Source organism: Seriola lalandi, unplaced genomic scaffold (assembly GCF_002814215.2).
Source record: "Seriola lalandi dorsalis isolate HSWRI2012SDOR001 ecotype SW California unplaced genomic scaffold, Sedor1 jcf7180002054616, whole genome shotgun sequence".
In the NCBI taxonomy this organism is placed as follows: domain Eukaryota; kingdom Metazoa; phylum Chordata; class Actinopteri; order Carangiformes; family Carangidae; genus Seriola; species Seriola lalandi.
Genome location: NW_019525169.1, coordinates 69952 through 96508, shown reverse-complemented (window position 1 = coordinate 96508; position 26557 = coordinate 69952). Strand labels below are relative to the sequence as shown.

Below are 26557 nucleotides of genomic sequence, written 5' to 3'. Positions count from 1 at the left end.
ACCCCCACCCCTCATCTTCATCTCCATCTCCATCTCATCTTTAGCACCATCAGCTGTTCCATTCTTCATTGCACAGGACAGGAAGGGCCACACAGATGACGACCTGTCTGATGAGAAAAACAAAAAAGCGACAAGCGGTGATAATGAGGAAGAAATGACAAAACCCACAGGAGTTCATCTGTACCCAGCAATAATAAACAAGTGATCCTAGGTCTTTCCTCACAGGATCTGAATGGTAATATTGGAAACATGTTTACAGTCCCAGTGTTGCTGGAGCTTGAAACAGAAGCCTGGCGTTGTGGCGCAGCGTAGAGAGAGAGATCCTGAGCCCTTTTATTCACCCACCAGCCTTACCGCATCTTGTTGCACCGATGCACCGCAGCCTGAAACATGCGCTGATCTTGAAAAAACATGAGCCACGACACAGCACCCTGAAGGAGAAAAAAGAGGCAAATGAAAGGCTTCCAGGGAAATGTGAAAGAAGATTGTAAGTTGTGTCTATTGAGTTGTCCCAACGTCATCGCCCCAAAACCTACACAATTGGCATTTTTATTATATTTTATTTTTTAAAGATGTATTCCACCACAGATTTTATACAAACATAGCGTGGCTGTACAAGAGAAGGTTCAAGAGAAAATATTCATAGTTCTATCATACCTCAACAATAAATCTACATTTAGACAATATGCTGCTTCTTTTGTGTATGTTTGTTTTACCTTATGTGTAAATGATGCAATGTGAAATAAGCAGGTAAATAGTAAGCATATTTTCTTAAAAGAGAATTTATGCACACACTGTATGACTTAGAGCAAGCACCGCTCAGACTTAACATTTTGTCTGCTTGGCTCAGCTCCTGCATTCTTTAAAGTTGCTTTGATGTTTACTGTGTCAGATTAATTTACAGGGGTTGCATCTTAAACTTATTTGAGCCTTCAAAAAAGTTGCATCTTTTTCTGTAACAAACCGCAGTAGGTGAGGCTACACTTCAAATTCACATGAGCGCTATTTTGTTTGTTTTTTAACACAGAATCTGATGTCCGTGTTTGATAGAGAGGTAGTTAGATTCCCTCCGACTAAAGGTGCTATTGTGAGATCAATTCAATCTTCTGTGCAGCTGAAGGAGTGACTGTGATTGGAGTTAACCTAAAGCAGGAAAAAACAGGATGTGAAATGAAATGAGAGGAAATGTTAGTCAATGAATTGCATAGCCTGTGGTAATCGAAGACAATCAACCGCTTTGCTTATACTCTGGGTTAAAGAGGAGAAAAAGCAATAAAAGTCAATGTCAAAACAATCACTGGAAAAAAAGTTATTTTTCAAGGAGAGCAACAGAAATGTGAAAATACCTTTTTTGTGCAAAGTCAATAAATAAATTCTACAATACTGTGGAGAGTTTTGTGATGACCTTCACGCCGAGTTACGCTGAAATTTAAATATCAGACATCTGACACGAGATCTGTTTCTATGCATTTGTGTGTAAAATGTATAAATGAGCCAAACAAACACAATCATCTCTTGGGTTTTACATATTTATTTTTGAGTGTTTCCTTCATGTTTAAAATCAAGTGTTTTTTTTTTCAACAGGAAATACCTGAGTGCAGAAAATGGTACATTTTCTATTTGTAGGTAGGATCCACAGATTCTTATATATAAACATAGGTATGTCTGTAAAAAAGGAAAAATAGATCTCGTAATCAAAATACTGTATCATACACAAGAGTATTAAAATGTAAACTTGAAGTTTTGAACTAAAACTCAAGGTGATTGTGACATTTCTTCCTGTATTTATGTGTCAGTACTTCATTTATTCTTACTCATATAAAGGAAAATGCTATATAGACATTCATGAGGTTAGATAACAGTTCCTCAAAGATAGCATATCAGCAACATTTTTTGTGCATCATTTTGCACCTTTTATTCTCATTTTAAGACACTTGCATATTATGAAAAGCACTACGGTAAGTCCATTGGGCTTCATAGAATTTATATTTTCCTATAAAATAGTTGCATAATGATATATACATTCAGATATTCAGTTGCACATGGAATACAGTTTTATAAAATGTATTTCAAATAACCATAATATATATATGTATATATATATCAATGGATGATTTGGTAGTTTAAAAAATAAAAAACAGATTCTCCTCCTTCTTTGGTTGCCCTGCTGTATTGCACTTGCTGGTAAAGTCGGACTGGCTTCACTCTGGAGGAGAAAGGCGTCTCTTCAGCATTGGAGAGACGTTTGCTGCTGCAGCCCCGGGCTCATTTCAAATTTGTCCCTTTGCTCTCTCCGTATGGACTCTCCATGTGCCGTGTCAGTGGACCAGTGCCACATGGGTGAAGTCTAGCTGCTCACTGCAAGCTCGCTTTCAAGACGTCGCTACGACCCAAGTGATCTTGCTGCAGGAAAAAGACACAGAGTGACATTAGGACACCCCTGAGGAAAAAAAAAATTCTTGAGATATTTGTTGAGCAGGAGGAAAAACAGTGGCATTCGGAAAAGGAAAAAGAAGACAAAAACAGGTGCGGAGCAAGACAGAAATGGACGTACAGGTCTCCATGTCCTTCTCACAGATGTAGCTTATGAGATCTTCACAGAAGAAATCATTCCATAACCCTTCGTGGATGAGACCAGCACAGTCTTCTCCTATTTCATGGCCGTGGCCCCAGTTGTCAGGCTGACCTGGCTTCCACTTCCTGCAGGCAAACAACAGGGGGCGATCATACATCAGATTTACATGATCTGATCTAAGGCTGTAGTGGAAAACCACAGCGGTGAATAAAAGAAAATAAACTTGCAGAAAGTGAAGCTGGATCACTTGATAGAAATTTCCACCATTGACCATTCCTTTATCTGCAATAGTAACATACAGGTGTAGATCATTGGGGTTAACTTGGATTCTCTCCCAGCGTATCAGTTTCCTTTATTTATAGTTCTGTACAGCTTTAACGTTTGTCTTAATGTGGGATTTTTGCTTTTGTTTTCTGGTGGAGACAAAGAAAGTGAACTGCTCTCATTGGATGACCTTGTATAAATGAAAGTCGAATGAATCTGTTTTGTTTGAAGAGGCAGCTGAAATTGAGAAGTGGAGTTTTACATGCAAGTTAATGCAATCAGAAAGTACCAGAAAGTTGAGATTTTCACAGGAATTTGAATGTTTATTTTGTGTTATTTCATGTAACTGAAAACCTACAGCTTAATGGTACTCTATGCTCGTTATTATTATTGGAAAGCAAGATTTTGCTCTGAAACTAAATCTCCATCCCCGAGAACAGAAAATCTTCCCTATGAAAGAAGTTTTTGCTTCAGTACTGACGTGAAAGCAGGTTCAGTCCCGTCCAGCCAGCGCCACACGTTCTCCTCCTCCCTGTCGGTCAGACCCATCCAGAAGTAACCCTTTCCAAATGTCTGCTTCTTCAGCCATCTCTGAGGTCACACGAGGACAGAAAAAGCAACGAGTCATTAACTAAGAAGTTACCTCACACATTACAGAGCCATGACACACTTGAAACAGGTCAGATTCTGGGATTTCGTTATTTTATTAAGGGAAAAAAATGAAATCATAGTCAGTCACCTGTTCCTCCATATCATTGATGATGAGCAAAGAAGCAGACTTTGATTCGCATGATGCTTTTGCATCATCAAAACTGTACAGGTTCCTGGAGAAGAAGTAGCACTTGTCTCTATAATTTACCCACCCAACAGGGCATCCTGCAAAACAATGAGCAAGTTCGTTATTATAAGTGGTGCTAGATCAAAGGCTTATTCACTTCCTTTTATTTTATATTATTATTTCATATTCAAACAGAATATAAGACTAAATGAGGAAAGCCTTACCGGGGGCCCATATCGTAGGAGCTACTGCCTCATCCTGCAGAGACACAGGGCCCAAAGGAATCATAGGACCACGGAACTGGATTCCTGGTTGTCCTGGTTGTCCTGGTGGTCCCGGAGGCCCCACTGGTCCTGGTAGTCCCCTTGGCCCCTGCTCCCCAGCTGGTCCCACTGAGCCTCTGATACCTGGTGGGCCCTGTGCCCCCTGAGGGCCAGGCTGTCCGTCTCTTCCCGGCAAACCGGCAGTACCTGGCTCTCCTTTAGCTCCAGAAGGTCCGGCCCTGCCTCCTGACCCTCGGGAGCCCTTGGACCCTGGGCTGCCAGGTACGCCTGGTAGACCCTTTAACCCTGGCAGACCTGGTGGTCCTGGAATACCCTGCTCTCCTCTGGGCCCTCGTATCCCTGGACCACCCTTTTCTCCTTTCTCTCCCTTTTGGCCTTGCTGACCAGATGGTCCCTGAGGTCCCTTGTCCCCTCTTGGCCCTCTGGGACCAGGGGGCCCTGAAACATAAAATATACTTGTTAAACAATCTGCGAAGTATTCTTTTAAAGGTTAATGCCACATTTTGGGAAAAACACATTTCAGCTTTCTTCCTGAGAGTTCGATGAGAAGAGTGACACCACTGTGTCTATGGGATGAATCTGAAGCTACAGCCAACAGCCAATTAGCTTGGCTTAATAGTCTGACAGTGTAGACTAGCTATTTGTAGCCTTTGTACTAAGCTAAGCTAACTGGCTGCTGGCGCTCGCTTCACATTAACATGAGAGTGGTATCTAACTTACAGCCACACATCCCTCACCCTGTAAAATAGTGAAGTTGGTTATTAGTTGTGAGTGCTTGGTGTCCACCAGTTTCATCTCCTCCATGACAATGGAGAGGCTGGTGACCTCATTGTCTAGACGTGCTGCCAGCTCCTCCTGGTGGGACCTCAGACTTGATGCATCTGTCCTCACATCTGTCACGCTGCTGTTGAGGTTTAACAAGAAGTCTGAGTGACGGCCGACTGTCTCGGAACAAGTGCGTAAATCGTTCAGGTTTAGGTTGATGGCACCCAAGAGCTGCGTGGTGAAGCTGATGTTGCCCGTCACGCGGTCCATGCCTTGCTCCGACTCATCCAGCCGTACCTCCAGCCGGTCAAACTTGCTGGAGTGAAGTTGCCGAAGTTCCTCTGCTGATCCATAATCTGCCGCAAGGTCTGGTCATGAGCATCAGCCAGGCTGCTGGTGTTCTGGAGCTGGTTGGCCATAAAAGTGAGCTGTGATCCCACATCCTCAAGGCTATAGTTGTTGGCATTTGCCAGAACTGAGGCGTTAATAGCCAAGATTTCCAAGTTTTCCACTTTACCTCTAAGCCACTCGGTTTCAGACCGTGTCTGTTGGGTCGTTTGCTCAAGGCTCTGAAAGTCAATGTGCATGTTCTGGATGGCCTGGCTGGTGTCATCCACCGAGTGCTGCAGAGCAGCAATGAGGCCTCTCTGCTGGGCCTGGGTGAGGTTCAGGCTGCTGATACTGATCAGCGCCTGGTTCTGGAGTTTCACCTGCTGCTGGAGTTCTCTCTGCAGCCTGGCTGTGTCTTCCTGCAGACCTTCAATGATGTTGCCGTAAGACTGCAGGGTGCCATTTACAGAGCGCAAGGTGGCTGTGTTGCTATTCAGCAGTCCCTGGATGGAGCCCTGGCTGCTCTGGATGTCTGAGCCAATGCTCTGCAGCTGACTAAGCTTAACTTGATCGCTGTGGATGCGTTCCTCCACCGCAGACAGTTGCCTCTGAAGAGTCCTGATGTTGTTCTTAAAAGTCTGGATCTCTGTGGTGGTATTCTCTGACTTCTCCCCTGTTTGATCATCTGTGGACAGAGATTTGTACAATAACAAAAATGTTTTATCCGCTTACTGTAGCTTTTACTTCAATTTGAACCCAACTACTGTGCATGAAACTTACCTAGCTTTTTTAAATCAGTCTCAACAGCTATTATCTTTCCTCCATAGTTTGCGATACCTTCAGAGACACTGTCAACTCTTTGCACCACTGTAAAAAAACAGGACAGGGAGGACAAAGGTCAGTGTCAGTTTCATTGCAGACTCTGTCCTTTAATAACAGACCAGAGTTGCCTGCAACCACAGACATCATATATATAAGGGATCAGAGAGGAAACCAATGAGATGCGTCTACATATCTTGTAGGCATGTAATAATGGTGGAATTGATTAACATAATCTCCTTGGTTAGGCCAGTTCTAGTGAGATGGATGTAAAGAGATGGAGCAGCTAAATTTAGGGTGAGAGACAGAAAAGGTAGGCAATGAGAAAGAGACAGGGGGAGGGAGGAAGAAACTTTGATTCAGCAAAGATGGAGTGGGGCGGTCAGTGAGAGAGACTGAGGTTGGAGGTGCATGGGGAGACACTGCTGAGGGCCCTAGGGGACAGGAAGTGACCTAGGGGGTGTCTTCAGTAAACAGGCGGATCAAAAGACAACCCAGAGGAGACAGACGCTGTGGCAGGGAGGCTCTTCACGCCCCCACAGGCGACACCAGCGTTCATTTCCTCTGGAATGTGTCTGGGATTCCAGGGAATCAGCCCACTTCTACCACCAGCCTCGCCAGGGGGACACATCCTTGAACTGGGAACTGCATGGTATCCTCTGCTGGGAAGCTGCATCCCAGCTGTGCACTAAGTCAGCAGTTCAATCAGAGGGCTTCCACTTCCAGAGATCACATCATTAGATGAGAAGATCGATACCACACTCATCATTGTACGCAAAATTTGATGCTATACCCAGCAGCCGGTTAGCTTAGCTTAGCATAGAGGAAGTCACTGCTCCGAGCCAAGGAATAGTCCAGACATAACCCTGTGTAAAAAAAACTGTAACATGTTGTTTTTACACCCTGGTTTTTGAACCAATTAAACAATCTAAATATGATAACTTGTTAATTACTGAGCTTTAGGGGTGCTGGTACCTTCAGACATATCCAGGCTAGCTGTATCCCCTTGTTCCCTGACTACAGCAATCAGTATATATCAATATATCAATCTATTCATCTGCTTCTTGGCAAAAAAAAGCAAATGAGCATATTTCCCAAAATGTGAAACTGTTCCTTTAAATCCAAGACTTCACCAGCAGAAGACTCATTCTTTAGCCTCCAGACTGCTAATACAAGAAATCTTTTGCTATTATGGAAAAATTACCTCCTGAATAATTGACAGTGAAATGTTTGGGAAACTTCAAATTGAAAAATGAATGTTTAACCAATATGGTCAAAACAGTTTTTTGTTTCCTTTCTTCACCCTCTTCAACGTCCTAAAAACCCACCTAAGGGCGTCTCATGGAACAAATAAACTGATTTAAAACCATATGTACCTATGAAAATATCCCCATATTACCACATTATTTTTAGTTATGAGAGAAAATGCTCAGTTTGACAGGAAATATTCCACACAGAAAACTAAATGGGGCGTATTTCCAGACACAGGATGTGCAGTCCCACACTGCGGAGCACAAAAAAAACACTTTGACTTTAAGTCCACAGGCTACACCGATGGCAAATTGTTTTATTTCACTGACACTTACACACACTGTCCTGGATACTGAAACTAACACAGGCAGGATTGCATCACCCTATAGCAAAATTAACCATAACACACATATACAAAGAAGCTGACATTGCGACAGGGCTGCAGAGGGAAGCGTTACCTTGGCAGAAACATTATGGGTTCAGATGTTGTAAAAATGAACTGTTTTGTACCCAGTATGAACTCGTTCCAGCTCTTGTGTGGGTGGTTCCTGAAACTTAGTGTTGACTCTGTCCGGGATGTCTCGTAAAATCCAACTTCCTTACACGCATAAAGTCAGAAATAGTAAAAAATAGTTATGAAGTGAGTGAACTGTAAACTCTGTGCTTTGATTGTTTTAAAATTCATGGAGCAACAAGGCAAGCATCTCAAAACTCAATGTACAGCTAACTACTGTACAAATACTACTGTTAAAGATGAGGATGACAATTTTCTGCCTCCTCTCAGGCTACATAGTGGCTATAGCTCCAGCATCTTATTGCTGGTGGTTGTACCTGCAGCCTGACATGTAACCTGCAGCCACTACTCAGGGCTAGAAAACATCCCCAAACTCCTCTGCACATTTTCAGGTATTTTACTGATGCTAAATATCCGAAATGCTTACAAATAACTGTCATTTAACTTTGTTAAAATCACCAAATTTTCAGCTTCTAAATGTAAATACTGTAGTACACAATTATTTATCTTAGAATACAGATATGCTAGTAAATCCCAGGGAGGTGTTTCATTTTATTGTGCATGAATTCTCCTTTTCATTTGTATAAGAAAGTCCATGACTTGTTGTTTATGGTATCAAACTTAATTCAACTGAGAATGAATTGAATTGAAAAATTTAAAATCAAAGCTTTTTAAATGCAAAGCTCCTCCTCAGACGCGGCCCGCTCACCCTTTAGCTGCCTCCGACTTAAAATATCTACAGAAGACACTTAACCAGGGTCATTCACTTTCCTCTTTGCCACACTGCTGAACTCTGCAGGACGCTTTGCTTCAATGACTCTGTTTAAACTGACGCTATTTAAAATGAATTAGTCTTTCAAAATTAAAAAAACACTCAGAAGGAGAGGTAAAATGTGCAGGTCATGTCCGGTTCCAGTTACTTTTCTTACAGTTTTTGAGGAAATTAATGGGATTTAAATCCTCAAGAGCCCAGAGAATGACCTCATATTGTCTATGGTCTTGTCAATCAAGACAACAGGCTGCAGGGAGAAGACAGAGGTCACTGAACCCCTGCCAAACGTCTCAGGTTAAATTGCATCAAAACAAAAGAGCCACATAGAGGATGTTTCTCTGGGTCAGTGATGGAGGACAGAGAGAAGCACACATGTTAAGTGCATAGAGCACTCTGGGTCTCACTACATAACCATCTGGAGCTGGGAGTGTGTTTAGGCTGAGCTGTGGTTCCCTTGACAGAGCAGCGCTTCAGTGCCAGTAAAAACCCAATTTCAGTGGGTTCTGCTGGAGTTGCATGGAGTTCACTCACTGCTCATCTGGGATCAATTAGGCCTGCATGAAAACATGCAGCATGGAACAAGAAGGACTAACTGACCTCAGAGAGTGAGGGGACATCATTGTTAATGTACTCAAGACACACAGATAACCCCTGAACATGTTAACTTCATGTCATTTTCACAAACTGAGAAGAGAAGGGGGACAAAAAGCAGTCGCATATGGGAATGTTTAGCACAATTATGGCAGGAACATTCAGAGTTCAGTTCTCCAAGAGACGACCTGGAAAAAATGCGAGAAAGCCAACCAGGAAGTTCAGCTCCACAAAGCCTGAAGAACTTCCCCGGTTGGTGTGAGCTTTGGGGGTGTTGGTAAAATAAACTGGGACAAGCTTGTGTGGTGGAAGCAGAGGGAGTAAAGCGCAGGGAGAGGGGACACATAGATGGATGAGGCTGAAACTGAAAGGCTCTGTTGAACCATGTCACAATGAAACATATTTTCTCACTTACCTCCACTGGCACGTGTAGATAGTTTGAGATAATTTCTGCCTCCATCCCCAATATTAAGGAGGTGAATTGAATTTCATTACTGTAAACAGTTTTCATTGGACCTACTTTCAACAGAAGAAACTGTCCTCATAAAAACTGCTGACAGTGAGGCCACGAGTCATGGGAAATGAACAGTTTAAAAGTAATTTTCCCAATGCTGCACACTGCAAACAAAAATTCCAATCATCTCCATTGTAACAGAAGAATTCTCCGAAACAAGCGTCTCAAGACCTGAACAAATAAAACCAAAACTACTGTGTTTGCACGGCTAGATCGCCACTTATGTTAAAAGACACTTAACATATGCTTATTTGCACTTTTGCAAATTAATATGAGAAGACTGTTACCACTCTCATGTAAATATGAACCTATAAAGACTGGACACAGAACTAGCCTGGCTCTGTCCAAAGTGTCAATTAGTCCGCTCTACAGCAGAGACGCTGGTAGGCAGAGTCTTTACGCTAAGCTAAGCTAAGCTAAGCTAAGCTAAGCTAATTGGCTGCTGGCTGTAGCTTCATATTTATCAGACAGAAATGAGAGTGGTATCGAACCTCTAAGTGTAGTTTCCAAAATGTAAAATTATTCCTTAGTGAGAAAATGTTTGTTTTGGGGTGAACTGACCCTTTATCTGTATCTACCAGTGAATCCTGAGAGGAAATCAGATTTTTTTTTTCTAGTAGGTGTGGCAGCTCTCTCCTCATATTTTCCATTACTGATCTATGGTCTTAAATAATGACAAAGAAACATCGCCAAAGAACATTGATATCATGCTTCATGGGCACGCAAAGGGACAAAGATCTGCTTCTCTCACACAAACACAGGAGGTCTCACTGTACTCATAAACTTATCAAACAGCAAAAGCTTTTTATTTCTTGGCAGCATGAAGAGAAACCAAATATCTGATAAGTGCTGGGACGCCCACTCTCTCAGAACTCTGAATCATTTCAACATTTTCAAAAAACAAATTCTATCATTTAAGTGATGTTTAGAAATATTTGTCGTCCTCCAATTTCACCAGTCGTATCAGAGTGACAGAGGAATAGAGTGAAGTTTAGTGAGAGAGATACTTCATCTTACCTTTATATCCAAGTACAGCAACAGCGATGGTGAGGAGAGTACACAGCACATAGAGCAGAGCTATGGAGGTCTTCAGCGCCCATTCATTCTTGCACTTGGTGCACTGGGTGCCCTCCTGGATCCCTGTGTAGAAACAATGAAGAATACCACATGATTCAATACATTATGCAGTTTTCTGAAGCAGAAGAATTTAAAAAGGACATGCGGGTAGAATTTTGGTGTCGGCTAGGGACTCTCCACATCCAGGACTCCCACATCTGGACAAACAGCATTGGAGTCTACATTAAAGGGTCCAGCAGTTCCCTCAGGGCCCAGGTGGTGAAGGGGCAAGGGACACAAAAACAATCCCCCCCACTGACTTGTTTACACTCAGTGACATGCTTATTTTCCTGAACTCAGTCTTCACTCAACAAACCGCCTCTTTTTCAGTTGCCGTCTCTCTCGTGTGCACAACTATTCCTTCCCAGTGAGTGTTGTACAAGAAAAACTGGAAGTGAATTGTATGTAATGTACTTTTGTGCCACCTAAAAAGTTTCATCTTTATAAATCTACACTTTTTCAATTTTATTCTTGCAGTGCCAGGACTGTGGAGTTGAAATGAAAGGCCTCGGCTTTAGGGGACACTTGTGGAATATATCTTTCTGAAGATATCTTTCATGACAGATGAGTGGCAAGATCCAGAGTGCTGACAGTAACACAGCTGCGTTTCATTGTCAGTGCAGGAAGAGTGTGTCTGTGTGTGTGTGTCTGTGTGTGGAAAGGTTTGGGGGTTTTGGTTTTCATGCACCTGGAATCAAACTCACTTTCATATCCTTTAACATAAAAGGAACAGCTCTCATCTAACATGGACACAAAGAGTTCAACACATGACTATCACATATCCAGATGAACAGGAACCCCACCAGAAAACCAGTCAGTTATCAACATACATCAACCTGTAAAGTGCAGGAACCATTTAGTGCCAAAGATTTCACCACACATTCAGTTCAAGTGCATTTTAAATGATGAGGTCATTCTTAAACAAATTAAAAATGCAGTGCTGATTGGTTGGTCAGGGTCTCACTGGGAGTTTACAAGCCAAAGTTAACAACTTGACTCGTTCTTATGGGTGTGAAGGGACTGTTAATCATCACTAAGTGTTAGACCACAGTAAAACACTGACTCCAGCTGGAAGCGAGGTCTCCTCAGCACCGGGCCGACCTGAGAGAACATGAGATTTACCGTAAAAAGCACAGGCAACTTCTGCAGAAAAAAATAATTAAAAAAACATTTTAGGTGAACTGCTTCCATGGTTTTGATTCTTTGCCAACTCACATGACACCACTGCCTCGCAGGCCAAATAACAGACCTACTTTATTTCATCTGCCTTCCCAAAAATGACGGTGTAGAAGTCATTAAACTCAGAGACTCACACAGTTTCAAGCATGACATCTTTAGAGGAGCCAGACTGACCAACTGGCCTGGCCGACATTGTGAAGGATATTAGCTTATTACAGATAAATTGGTATATATGGTTGAGGCAAAAAGTCTTAGACCACTTTCCCATCCTCAGCATTTTGGAGTCCCACTGTATGTTGTCCAATAAGTAGCAAGAAATTGCAGCACAGACATACCAAATACCATACTTTTTTTGCCCTCCACCAACTCCTAGAGAAAATATATGACTCTTTAGTAACTAAATGGTTTACCATTTTCACCAGCTAGTTGCTAACTTTGTCTGTTTGTTACTTAGTGCTCAGCATGTAGCATACAACTGATTTTATAAGAGCTTTTTTGCTTAAAGGAGTTATTTGTAAGTTTTGCTATTGCTACATAGCCAGCGTTAGCTGCTAGCATTAACAGCTGTTTACTTACCAGTCTTGATGAGAGCTTCAGTCGTTGTTCTGTTTACAAGTCAAGAGGTTTATAATACATGCTCTGAGCAGTGCTACTTCTTCAGGGCACCCTGTACGCTATACACTGACTCAGTATCATAACGTGACAAGACAGTCCGACCGGGCGAGGGCTAGCTTGTTAGCATGCTAACATCAGCTGGAGATTTTGATGCAGAACTCGCTAAGTTTCTTCTAGACTGGTAAGTAAACAGCTGTTAATGCTAACATTGGCTATGAAGCGATAGCAAAAACTTACAACTAGCTCCTTTAAAACACTCATGAGAGACATGACAATGAACCAAAACATGAGAGTTGTGGGTCGTATAAACAAAAAAATGTGTTACTGTTAAAGAGGCTAAACGACGCCTTTCAGATTATATATCGTAATTGGATCAATACCTAATACAAAAATATTGATTATAGCAGCTTTAAGCTAAAATCTTTTTAATGTAATGCTTCCACAGTTCCAACTCTTTGCCAACGCAGATGACGCCACCGCCTTTCAGGCCAAATACCATTCCTACTTTTTCTGCCTAAAGCTGCACAAAAATCTGTAAATAAATCTTATGTTGAACATGTGTTCCTAAGAATGGCAATGTAGAAGTCCATAAATTTCATCAAACTGTTTGAAGGCATGACATCTTTATATAAACCAAATCAGCTTTTCGTGACTTTTGTTGATTTCTTGCCAAAATGTTCACATATTTAAAAGGAAAACAGGTCGTTAAGTGGGAGGAAAAGTTTGAATAGAAGTGGAGACAGAGAAAGTAAAAAGGCAAGATATGAGTCAAGGAGGGAGTGGAAATCGTGGAAATGTTGCAGTGTTGCTATAGTTTTTTTCTGCTTGAATTGTTGTACCACACACTTGAGAGTGACATCAGCTGTTAGAGCCCGAAAACATGGCTGATGCTCATGTCCAAATCACGTAAAGAGCCTCTATGGACTCCTGAAAATGTATTAACAAGTATTCATGCCTGAAAGACATTTGTCTTTAAAAGCACAGTTCCAGTTCTGGGTGTGGAGCCATTTACTAAGCACAAAGTGGTTACCACAGCTGTGTTTGAGACATCAGGAGTTACCAAACGTCTTCCCTCGCCACTGGTTTAACCGTAAGCAGAGAAGTGCACTCTGGGAATACAGCCACAACAAATGATTGCATTGAATCATTCATAACTGCTGACATGTTTGAAGTGTCAGCTCGTGCATGCTTCCATAGTAAAGCAAGCATATCAGTTCATCAGTTCACAGTAATCATAGCGCTGCTGCCCAAATTTGCTGTTCCAATCCAAACACACTGACAGTGTTTACAAATCTGCTGCACTGAAACGATACCAAAACACTTTGTAAGGGTATAAACGATTACACAGGCAAAAGGCTTTTCCATTTCACTGCACACTTGAGTGATGATCTTCAGATTCTCGGGGGATATGTGGAGAATTTTGGGTTGGCTGTCAAATAGGAAGGACACCTGGCATAACAAAAAACACATGGTTGACAACACAACAACAAGAAGGAGAGATTCCAGTTTCACAGCTCCTCTATGAGCGCAGAGAGAAGACATCAGATGGAGCAGCTGTAATCCTTTCAACCCCCGACTGTCGACACACCAGTGGGCTGTCCAAGGCTCTATCAGGGGTCGCGACCTGCTTGCTGTTAATTTCTCAGTAGGTCACTTCCTGGATGTGCAGTACAAATAAGATAAAGAGACAAATCCTGGAATGAACTGCAGAGTCAAACTCTAAGATTATGTTGTTGTTGCTTTCTTTAAATGCATGCAAATCATCATTGCTTCCTTTTTTATGTTGTTCTTTGTGCTTTTCTAAAAATATACCGATACATCGTCTGCATAAGTGAAGATATTAGGGCTTATTTTCCTCCCTTCAAGAATTCTTTTTCAACTTAGTTGAAATTATAATTTTCAATTATATTTTGACTGTCTTGTGCTGGTGAGTTAATATCAGCAGCTAGATTATGCTTAGGGGCTGGGTATTTCCAATTTTTAAAAAATGATAGCCTTACTAACACTGGATTTTTGAGGCTGAGGCTGATATCAAAGTTTAAAACATAAGATACAGACAAAAAATAAATAATAAATAAATAATACATTAAAAAAAATCAAAAATCAAATCAAATGTCAGCTTTCAATACTTGTTATTGTTAGTCAGAACCAACAGAGTTCAAATGTTCTTAAAAGTCACTGGAAATGTTATCATTGTGTAACTACTGTAAAGACAAATCAATTTTCAACTAAATTCAGCCCAGTTTTAACTTAGATGTCTAGTTGTCTTTTAACCTGCAAATGATCAAAGCCACACTTACTCATGCTGCTTTTGTTAGTAGGAACAGAAAGTTATTTCTGTCCAACACAGTATGCCTTAACAAAGAGCATAATAGATTTTGATCCCACATGAAATACAATTGGAAAACCAAACATCATCATGAAGTAACACAGAGACACCTGGGATGTGACATGGCTCCACATTCTACAGCAACCGGCTGTTGACATGACAAACGGCCAGATGGATATGAGACAGTCAGGACGAGCGTCTTTCACACATTCTCAGATATCTGTCACACTAATAGAGCCCAGATGCACAAATCCTAACACATGGATAAAATATCTTGAGGTTTATAGCACATGAGGTTTGGCTACACTTGGAGTAATAAGTTCATGATACAGTGAAAAAAAAAAGCTTCTGTGGGGACAAATTTCTCAATAAATATTAAAATAAGGAAGATGAGAACTTTAAGCAGACCGTGGAAAAACATACGTGAACACCGACCTCCTTGTTCACAGTTTAACATCAGAGAGACTCAGTTTCCTTTAGTTTGGCCACTCGTTATTAAATCGGACACTGATTCGTCATCTTTCCCCTTCGCCGGCACAGTCAGGCGCAGCTGGATCTTACTGACCACAACCACAAAAACAACCATCGTCCAGGATGCTCAGACCACAGGCTGACAACAACACTTTTACTGCTCATGGCAAAACAAAAACGATGCTCCGAACACAAAGGGCCTTTCCAAAACAAGAACAACACACCAGTGGGTTTTCAAATGTGAATGGATCCCCTTTGTCATTGTGTATTTTGGCTCGACAAAGGCGCTCATTGTTCCGGCAAAATCGATGTTGAAATTGTGTCCGGACAGTGTCCATCTTGGTGATAATAAAGTGTCTCCAAGCCTGTGTATTTCATCAGCCTCGTTACATGAAACAAAGGATTACCCAAACATCATCTTTTTCATCTCGACATGGCCATTAATCTGCCCCTGAAATGCCAAAACAACGTCCAGGAGGTCACAGTTAAGCACAGCAGATACATGGGCCTTGCTCATTAAAAGATAATGTTTATTTACAGTAAATAGCAGAAGGGACGCTATAGTAACGGATGAGAACACAGAGCTGTGAGCTGAGGTCACACAAGCTGTGATTTGGAAACATGCCTTGCCTAACACACACTCAACCGCTTTCCAGTAACCAGAGTGTATTTCTACTCCAAGAGGGCAATCAGTGAATTATACCTGGCACCAAAGACAAAGTTCAAGGCGAACTGCTGCAGTGGATGAAGTCCTCAAACGCTGGACCTCAGAAAAGTCAAAACAGCAACATCAGAAAGGGAATATCCTCTAGTACAACTTAAAGCTTTGCACTCAAAGGTGTACCTTTAACGGAAACATTAAATATACTGCAGTCATTGTGAAGATGGAGAGAGAAGAACGATAGGGAGTAACGAAGGGATGAGGAAAGTTGACGAAAAGAAGGAAAAATGGAGGGACAGAATTTAAAGTGAGTGTGGTACAGATCGAAGTAAACTCTCTGTATGCCGCTGGCAGTTTTTCATAGCTGACGTTTTGGAGATAGATGTTAACCCCAGAGTAAAACCTAAATCTAAAAACCAACTAGTAACGACAGGTATCAGATGAAAGGGAGTGTAAAACTGCATTCATTTTGCGTTTTGGTTTGGGGGCAGCACAATAAGCTGTAAACACAACATTAACAAATTATCACATTATAAAGTGTTGATATGTTAGTGTTATATTAGCAGGAACAGCCTTTTGACACATGCAGCAGACATTATGCAACATTACCATTCATTTCAAGTTGAGTTTCTGGCCACCTGATGAATATAAGTCCTAATATTTGCTCTGTTTAAACTCTGTTTTGATCCCCTGAGAGAAATATAATACATATAAATATAATAATGTAAAGCCGCTTTAAGTAAAATGGGAAAATTTTTGACTTTTGTGCCCCCTGTGGCAGTGTGTAAAAAAGCACTGAGGCAAACAGCGAGACATGCTGTTCCCCTGATCATACAGCTCCAGTATGGGAACATCAGGATGAATAAGCTAAAATCACTTAAAAATTCTGCGCAAAGTGGCTTTAAAAAATATACCGAAGTCCAGTACCTGAGTAAATGCACCTCTGACTCTCATTACATCACGGGGACAGGAAGCAGCTGCCGTGTACCACATCGACCAAACCTTACCTCCGCTGATTGTGAAATACGTTTTTTTTTTTTTCACCGAGTGCCAAAACTATAGCTGGTTGTTTCCAAAAGCAGCCATCTACCATGCCATCTGTCCTTCATTACTCAAACAGAAATAAGAGGTTTTTACAAGATCTCTGATACACTGTAATCTAAGCCAAGATGTTTTACAGTCAGGAGGGAGATGATGGCCCAGTGAATGACTCATACGCAGCTCGGCTTTCTCAATGGCACGGTGAGGTGGCCTGCACTGTTTCATGTGCTGCAGTAGCGTGTGTGAGCGAGCGCACTGGTCCATGACTTTCGGTGTTTGTGCACATAAATCAGTGACTTTCAGTAACTTCTAGCTGCAGCTTTAATTTTAAAGAAAAATTACTCCTGTTAAATATTAGCAATGGGTGATGTTTGATGTAATCCAGGAGTAGTTCTTTGGCGTACTCACTTTTCTCCTCAGCCTGCCTCCGAGACATCTAGTTCAGTTGGTGGATTCACCACTAGAAATATTTCCTAGAGTGCTTCAAGTGTGAACTTTAAACTTTGAAACTTGTAGCAGAAACAGAGATGAAGGAGCTTCTCCTGCAAAGAAAATGTGAGTTTGAAGCGTCTTTGAGCCGCCAAACAGAAACTAGTCCCATTATGAAAGTTAAATCACCAACAGCTCTTGTAACGGCACTTTTGGGTCCACTTTCCGCTAAAGAGACATGCGGAGAGAGGTGCTGTGCTTCCACAACTAATGCACAGAGCTCTCATGTAGCAGCAGTCCTGGCTGGATGGTTATTTCACCTAATAACTGGCTGTTAAACAGCTTGGACAACGTATCCTGTCTTACAACATGCCCACTGCACTCACATCGAGGCTGTACCTGCCAATGATGTAATCAGAGGAAGTGCAGAATTGGGGCCAAAGGGTTCTGGGTTCATGGGATGGCTCTGGGGCCCTGCAGGAAAACCGACACCATCCCGGCTCCATGTGTGGCCTGATTTAGGCTCCATCTCTTTTATTACACGTGATGGAAACCATGCGCCTCATCACTGGAGACAGGCGGGCATGATGCTCATGGTTATAATGTGAATGAAAGTGGAGTGAGAGGAGGAGTGAGGACAGGAGTGACAAGGCCAAGCCTCATTCACAGAAGGGAAGAACAAAATGTTCGAAAAACACAAGAGACAATGGGGGAAACAAAATGAATTAAAAGATCTAAGAGGTGGAGAGAAAGCAGTGATGGATGAACTATAAAAACTGTTAACGCCCGTCACAATCACCTACAGCGAGCCAAGGCTGTGATGTAAGGACTGGGAGAGAAAAAGCACTGGTGCCTATCTGACAGGATATCTCTGACTCTGCTCTGTAGCTATCACATCCAACAAAAGCCATTGTCAAATTGTGAGGCAACCAAGATTACAGCATCCAGCGGCTCTCCAGAGGCTCCGACTGTCTGCCACCTCTCTGTGGGGGAGAGAGGCAGAACACATAAAGATCTAATTCATCTGTCAGATCTAGTTTGATCTAAAGACTTTTTATGGCGTTATATTAGACACGTATTTAAAAAAATGAAAAAGGCAATTTGGGTTATTTGTTAGTTACAGAGTGGACAGATGCAGAAACTCTTAGGAAGAAGCAAAAAATGATGCTGACAAAAGCACATGTAGAGCTTGATGTCAGTGAATAAGATAGATACAGGACGTGTTTAAAGCTGCAATCATTGTTTTTGTCGACTTGGGAGAAATACTGAACATCTGACTTCATCATCTTATAAAGTTGTCTAGTAAATACTTGCCTATTTGCCCATCCTCAGTAACATCAGCATTCATTTAAAGTTGTGTTTCAAGTCCGATATTCTCTGTTTTAGCTCTGTTTTTGTTCTCCACCAGTTCTTAAGAGTGATATCTGACTCTTTGCTGTTAAATATTACTATGTTAAGCAGCCGGTCGCCGTTTGGTGCTGGAAACCAGGTTGAAGAGAGTTGAGTTGGGAGCTGTAAAACCAAAACGATAAGCAACGCTCTGTGTCATTTGATCCATTGATAACATGAAAATACTGATTAGTGCAGTTTGCAAAATGAAGTCCATGATTAATCAGGAAGTCATAAAACTATAAATGTTCCTTCCTGGAATGGGAAAGTATTTTTTGTTGTCAAAGAGCCAAAACCCGAGTGAATAAATTGCAGTGTGTTCAAGAAAATGAACAAAGAATCTACAACAACAGTCCTCAGGCTTGCAAATAACACTGGTGGGACACGGAGAGCTGCCCACCCCTCATCCTACCACACCGACGTCTCAGCAACTGATAGTAGAGGTGGAGAAATAAACATTTCTAAAATGCTTTTCAGATGAGCTGCGGTCAGACAGGCTCGCAGGCTGCGGCAGCATCCATGGCATCTCCTGCTCCGCAGCCCCCCCCCCCTCCTACGAGCCCAGAGGCCCCACTCGACTCTGCTCAGACTCAGCGCTCGCTGCAGTTACACAAACAGGCCGTCTTTCCAGAAAACTGCATCAACAATAGAGTGGAGAGCGGGAATGGACTCGCTCAGCTCAGGGATTTGGGGCCCATGGAGTGACTTGGGTTTTAGTTACAAAGCAAAACATCAGGGCTTAGGCACCCCAAACGTTGCAGCTCTCTAGTAAGTGCGTGTTTCTTTTGGTGTGTGTGTGTGTGTGTGTGTGTGTGGCCCACTGGTTAATGATCATCACATTAGCATCCAGAATTTGATAGCCTAGCCTACACTCAACCACGCCATCAGCAAAAAGAAGCGGGCTCAAAGTGAGAATGCAGGAAAGCGGGACAAGAAAAACAAAAGAAACACTTTATCCAAAGAAAAACAAGATTCAAAGGCTGTTCATCGACTCTCAGCTGCCATTCAACCGTAAAAGATGATCACATAGAGCAGAGCTTCACAGTAAGTCCATACAGCTTTGGAATCAGCAGCTTATGATCTTTTAAACAAAAATGCAACCAAAGAAAAACTTGCAGGAACTCTCAAGCAGCAAAGACCTGGACCTGAGTCTCTGTCTCCAAAACCCCATCTGATCGATGTCCACTCTCTCCCTGGTCAGAGCTCCAGCTGGTTGCTTCAGGTGCCAGTCAAAATGTAAAAAACCACTACAAAGACCCTCAGTGCCGACTGAGTGCTGGCAAGAACTTCAAGGAAAAACAAACAGCTAAATGTAACCAGTTGAAGAGAGGCAGAAATAAAATAAATAACGTGACATTTTCCCTCTGATGAGCAGCTGGGATAATAAACCACAAAACGGTATTTGAGGCATGCCCTTCTCCGACTCCGGCAGCCCCCTTTTTTTTTTTTTTGGTGATTTGGGAAATTCTTATGGGAAATAAGAGCATGCACACATAAAAATCTACTTCTGTCCGTCTCTTTTTACAAGTAATTCTCTCTTTTTGTTGTGTTTGTTAGACCTTCAGGACACACACAATGTTATTTTGGTGACAAACGCTGAATGGAAAAAGAATCAGGGCGACTTAAAATCAAGCTGCAGCCACCACAGCTGTATGAGGAAGCCAATGCAGAACTGCCTATTGATGCAATTCTCATAATGGCCACTGGATGCTGGCTTCAGACTGTAGTGAAATGGGGGTTTTTCTTGATTGACAGTTGTCTCAACCCATCACGCTCATCAACCATGCTGTGATTGGTCCTCCCACAGCACCCATCTCTCCACTATCCTGTTGTTATAGCAACAAAATCCAAATTATGTGACCACTTTGTCACCTCTAATTTGACCTGGTGCCGGTTTTACAAAGACAGATTTTGACTGTGGCTTAGATATAACAAAACAAACAGTCGGACTCAATTCATCTGTTGGACAAAGCAGTTCAGTTCTGGACTATCTTAAACCAGACTGTGGCACAAGGAATTCTGGGTAAATTAAGATTGGAGAACTGCATCCAACTGCTCAGCTCCGTTTACCACAGCAGAAAATGTTTGTCCACTTTGAAAAAACCTCTCTCCCTTCTTGCTCTCTCCATAACAATGTTAGCAAACCACAAATTCTGAGTTTTTGCCACTGGTCAGCACAGGTGTTGTCGGTTGTTACCATGGCAGCACTGTTCTTATGCCGGAGTTAGCCAGGGGGTAAGGTGAATTACCATCTAAACTCGATGTGCAGCGTCCAAGCAGGTAGAGCCAGACACTGATGCACAGCAGTCAGCATTAAAAAGAAAAAAATACATAAAACATCTCCGTACGCCTGCAGTGACTGAACCTCACAGGAACCATGAGGATCCAGTTAGATCAATGCACTCATACATTTATGCATGCACGCATTACAAATCCCCAGACCAACAGGAAAGTGTGATGTTTTGTGTTTGATTCCTAGCTTCAGTCTGTTTTTGACAAAACTATACAGTTTTGTTCTGTTTCAAATATCAGAAAAGAAAAAGATCCAGCAAAAGAAAAGAGCAGCACTGAATCATTTTGCAGTTGCTGTGATGTTTCACTGTCGCACTTCATGTCCTGCTCAAACAATGTCTGAAATGTAAATGTACTGAACTGCAGTTCCTGCCCTGCTGAGGCGCCGCCAGATAAAACCCTGAAGAAGTGAAAGATTCGTGCACATTATTGGGATATTTAACAGGAAGCTGGTTGGGGGAAAATCTCCATGGGACAGTTTCTTTTAAAGACTGTGCCCACAGCAGCTAAACTCATCCCCGCGTTTGGCCGCATCCACCGCTAACGCTGCCAATATGGACGAAGGACTGTTTCTTCACCGACGCACATCACCCGATGAAGGAACATGTTTCCTCCCTGACAGATCCGCTGTGGACTGACGTTCTCTACCCGAGCCCGACGGTTTGACTGGTTTCTGCTCGCTACCACAGGGGTCGCTTGTGGGTAACGTCAGTATAACATTATGGTCATCGCGGAGAGAGCCGCTCTGTGATTTCAGGGTTGCTTGTAATAAGAGGCTCTATCATTTAGCAGTGGCTTTGAGAGGACATGGAGGGCTGTGAAATATGAATAGGACCGAGGTCTGTGTGTTGACAGGTGGTTGACAACCATGAAGAGGTTTAAAATGAAATCAATTAAACAAAGACAATCATGAAGAGGATGTGATGTGCAGTTTGTGGTTATATAATCTTAATATTAAGCAATTTTACAGGTGATTTTTAATCCCTGTTATTTCAATGTGAAGCCATGCACAGTATCAGTGTAGCAGAGTTAATACTATGTAAGTAGAGAAGGAAAATTTTGGACAAAATATGCACTGCTCAGAAAGTGGAAAACTCCAGAATGGAAACGAAGAAATTACAACCACTTGTGCAACTTGCTCTGCACAATAATTCATAATTCAGAGAGAGCACAAACCACATGCAGGATGTTCAGTTACAAAGTTGTACACTTTTACTCCAAAAGCTAAAAAACCTCCAAAATCAACAAGATAAAATCCAAAAAAGCAGCAGGTTAAAAAAGACTGATGGGATGATCTCTGAGGTGGGTAACAATGGAAATGCCTTCTGTTAGCATGCGGCATCACGGGCGCAGGGAGTTCCTCCTGGGTGGCCCGGCACATCTGCGCTGGATGTGAAGGCGTGGCGTGTCAGTGTGAAAGACAACAAGCCTCCCTGGTCAGGAAGAAGGGGGGCGATTTTCCGCCAAATCCCGTTCACACGGACACGCTCCAGACGTTGAGGGTGGCACGCCACTCTACCTCAGTCCGGGAGACGAGGCATCGAGAGGCAAGGAGGAGCCGTCTGACATCTGGGTGGTGAATCACACCAGTTACTGAAAGTCCTAATCAACACCAGACAATGGATTTAAATTACACTCCACAAGTGTTTGTTTTGATTCAAAGACGTCCTGGAGAGAAAACTCCTCTTTGAATCACTGCCGGGTGTCATCAAGTGATTGTCCTCACTGCTGCAAACAGCGAGATGTGTTTACAGAAAAAAAAAACTATTTGCAAACAATCAAACTACCGTGCGTTCAAGATCTTTTCCTACAGCTGCGGCGGCGTGTGCCATGAAATATTTGTGCGGACATGAGAGGATTTACATGGGGGGGGGAGACGGACTCAGACGCCTTTTTCAACAGTAGCATTTTACATCTTCAGAAAATGTGTGAAAAGTTTGTTTCCATCCAAACAAGAGTGACGAATGATATAAATCTGTTTGTCTCTGAAGTGACAAGCACAACACGAGGAATACTAATACAACAGTGGTTACAGCGCGTCACGTCGCTTCGCTCCGTCCGATGTTCTGCTACTGTGCATCTGCACAAAAACACTTGTAACTAACTGCTTCCGCAAATTACTCTGACTCTGAAGCTCTTCCACACATGGGATGTTAAAGCACTGAACGCTGAATATAGACGATTGTGAACAATGAACAATATTAACACAACGTCTGCGTGTTCAGAGGAGCTTTAACTCAAAAGTGCAGCAGTAAGTTGATGTTTGAAATTTGAAGTGCTATTCTTTTAAAAAAAAAAAAAATGTTTTAAATAACCAGATGCACACATGACAAGCTTTGTGCGGAGCTCTGAAAAGATGCCAGAAAATAAATTTAGTGAATTCCCTCTGTCTGCAGGCTCAGCCACACATGGAAAATGTGATAGTCATTATGCATCTGACAGGGTTTTGGAGCCCAACACTATTCCTCTCCACTTCAACTCCCTTTTGCAAACCAGGAAGCTGTAGGTTGATCTTGGCAAACCTCACAGTCGCCCCCCCCCCTTCATTAACATTTTGGACTGTGAGGAGCAGATTTAGTGGGTTTTATTACTTATACTAAAAGCGGAGGAATTAGAATCCCCAAATTCATTGTAAAAGTGCGCCTGTGTGTTCGGCTGCCGGAGGTGTTGGAGAAATTTTAGTGCTTGTGGACACGGGAGACTCACATACATAAAAGTATCAGTTTGTACTACTGAAGTGAGGTGTTGTGTGTTATTCCAAGGGTGAGCACACACACACACACTGGAGGGAATACAAATGTAAAGTCTAATGTAGAAGCATGTTCCTCACAGAACAAAGAAGTGCAGCTCGCCAAAGTCGAACACATGCCTTTCCACAGGAGACGTTACAGGGAACGCAGGTGTCTTGGACCACCTTCCCTCCGCTCCGCTGCTCTTTCATTTAATTACTAAATCAATGACTCAGACCCCCTTGTTTGAAAACCTCCTGAAAGGCTCTTTAATAGAGGTGATGCTGAACTCCAGAAACCCTCTCCTGACATCTGCATGTGGGTCACATCAAGGACACTGGGGCTATTACAGTGTGTGAGCGCTGGAGGACGGGGCGGCGGGGGGGTGGGAGGCTCAATGGGGGGGTTTGCTGCTTTTCCTCACTCTTAAAAAAAAAAGAAAAAGGGGGAGTCAGAGAAGTCACTGACACATTCAGATGATCACAGGTCCGGACTGAAAATAGCAGCTAACTAGCAGCACATGTGCTCTGGCAGCAGCGTCGCCTGCTCTTTGCATTCAGCGCCCAGAGTCGTGTTACTGCTGCTTCATTCAGCGTAATGAAGGTGTAACAGAGAGCGAAAGAGAAATGGGGGGGGTGGAAAGTTTGGACCAAAGTTTACAGGATCTTTCGGAAACCGACTGTGATGTTAAAACCATTTGTTGTGCTGGAGTTCCTCTACCTGCTGTCCAGTGGTGAAACGTGTATTCATTCATCATTTACTCTGGCACTCCACTGATGATACACGTCAAAGCTTGCTTGGTGTTTGGAAGGCGTCACATCCGAGTCACTCATCGTAAGTGTCTGACTTAGCGTTCACGTCAGCATCTGAGTCATGATTACAACTGGGACGGTCACACTTTTCTGCTACATGTTGGTAGATCCCACTTCGCTTCATAATACACAAGCGCCTTAAGATCGAGCAAACAGGAACACGTTGGCTCAAATCCACTGTTCACTGATTAAACCCAAATTTAACAGACATAGTGTTATACTGTCAATGCAGCGTAACACTGTAATCACACAACTGTCTGCAGTTGTTCTGTGACACGATCGCTTGCAAGTGGTAACCATGGAAATGTTTCCCATCTCGTCCACCCATCCCATATGCCTCTTGCATGTCTCCCAGATTCATGACATTACAAAACTCAGTTGGGAACTCTTCAGTAAAAGTAGCTGTACTTTAATTTAAAACGACTTTGAGCAATTTGTGAGCACTGCTTACATGCAGATTGCAACGACGTCACATTTGATTGTGGCTCGCAAATTGCAGGTAAATGTGCAAGAGCTGCACGTGCACACCCGGGTCACAAGTACGCCATTTGTTTTGTGAGTGAAATGTGTCAAAAGTAACACAACAAGTGTTGAGTGGGGTGTTTTTTTGGACCTTTTCCCACAGAAAAGTTCAATTTTGGGACATAAAACCAAAACAATGAGCTGAAAGATGCTTAAATGCTCCATATTAGAGCTGAGGGGAACTGTCGGATGATACTTTCCTGTGGATTTCTCATTCACATTAGACGTAGTCATCTCCGAGGAGCTACAGCTGTCAGAAAAAGTATCAGACTTGAGTATGAAGTCGTGTAAAATAGACATGCTTGAGTAAAAGCGCCTCAAAATTATACTTGAGTATGTGTGTAAATGTACTTCTGTTCCTGTTCCATCCCTGCTGCTGTCGACCTACGATGTACAGCTGAAAACTCAAGGGAAAAAAGAAATGATGTGTTCATAAAATTCCTCTGAGCAGCCGCTATTCCCCTTTTGGCCGCTCTTCTTTACCCTCAGACAGTTCTGTCAGATTCCAGGTTGAAAGGATTGAATTATAACAGAGATAAGAGTCTGTCCAAACGTCTGCGAGCGAGAGGAATGGAGGCCTGTGACGAACTGCAGCACTGGGCTAATTATTTTCTAATTGCATTTATGTGAGTGCAATATGATCTTATGTCATAAAGGTGTGTAAGTTCATGCTTCAGATAAACACTTCCAGCTGGATCTGGTACTGTTACGACTCCCTCCTCTCCTTTATCTCCTACCATCGCACACACACTCACACGATCCCTTATCTCCTCACAAAGAACTCCTCTCATGCTCCTCCAAAGACATCCATCCACTTCCTGCTCCTCTCTCACAGACCGGCTGCGTCTCCTCCACCTTCTCCCCCTTCCTTTTCACTCCCCTCCCACCTCCGGGGATAAAACACCCTCTCACCCAGTGCCCCCCCCCCCCCCCCCCCCGGGCCCCCCCCCCCCCCGTGCCCCGCTCCTCGCCTTCATTCACCATATTGGTTGTTATCTCTCCTCCCGTCTGTCCTGTGGTGTGCGATTCTCCCAAAACCAGATATGAGGAAATCCCTCACCCCTGGTCTGCACATCATCTTGTTGTTTACACCCCGAGGCCTCAGTTTTAACAGCCCGCTTCTCTGGGTGAACTCTCCTCTCCCTGCTCAGAGAAAACAAGACTTAAGCCTGATGTGAAACTGAGACATGCTGCTGGTTTCTGTAAGCCACTGACTTTATTTTTTTAATCACATTATACTTCATTGTTTCTGGCCGTCTCCTTGGGAAAACATCATTTGTAGCGTTAGCCGACATTTTTCTTGCACTGTCTCACACAAACTTAGTTCTCCTTTTTCTCTTTTTGACACCACGTTAATTTCACCCTCACTCTCTAACGTGCTTTGAAGCTTACATTAAAACCCAACAGAGAACCTCCTGCACACGTCACCAGATGGCACGAAGTAGCCAAAATCAAAACGCTGGGATAAAACAAAAACCTTTTTTTTTTTTTTAAATTTTGCTCAACAAGTGCTGA

At 42.7% G+C, this 26557-nt stretch overlaps 1 pseudogene across 1 annotated transcript in view; it reads right to left on the bottom strand.

The window, feature by feature from the left end:
- Positions 1-1515: 1515 nt before the first annotated feature.
- The window catches only part of LOC111665137 (collectin-12-like), a 34844-nt pseudogene continuing 9802 nt past the window's right edge, over positions 1516-26557 (bottom strand). Inside the window, exons 3-10 of the transcript XR_015438042.1 lie at positions 10475-10597; positions 5777-5863; positions 4639-5681; positions 3842-4339; positions 3579-3715; positions 3321-3430; positions 2555-2700; positions 1516-2403 (exon numbers count right to left, since the gene is read on the bottom strand). The product of XR_015438042.1 is annotated as a collectin-12-like (transcript). The remainder of the gene's footprint in view (positions 2404-2554; positions 2701-3320; positions 3431-3578; positions 3716-3841; positions 4340-4638; positions 5682-5776; positions 5864-10474; positions 10598-26557) is intronic.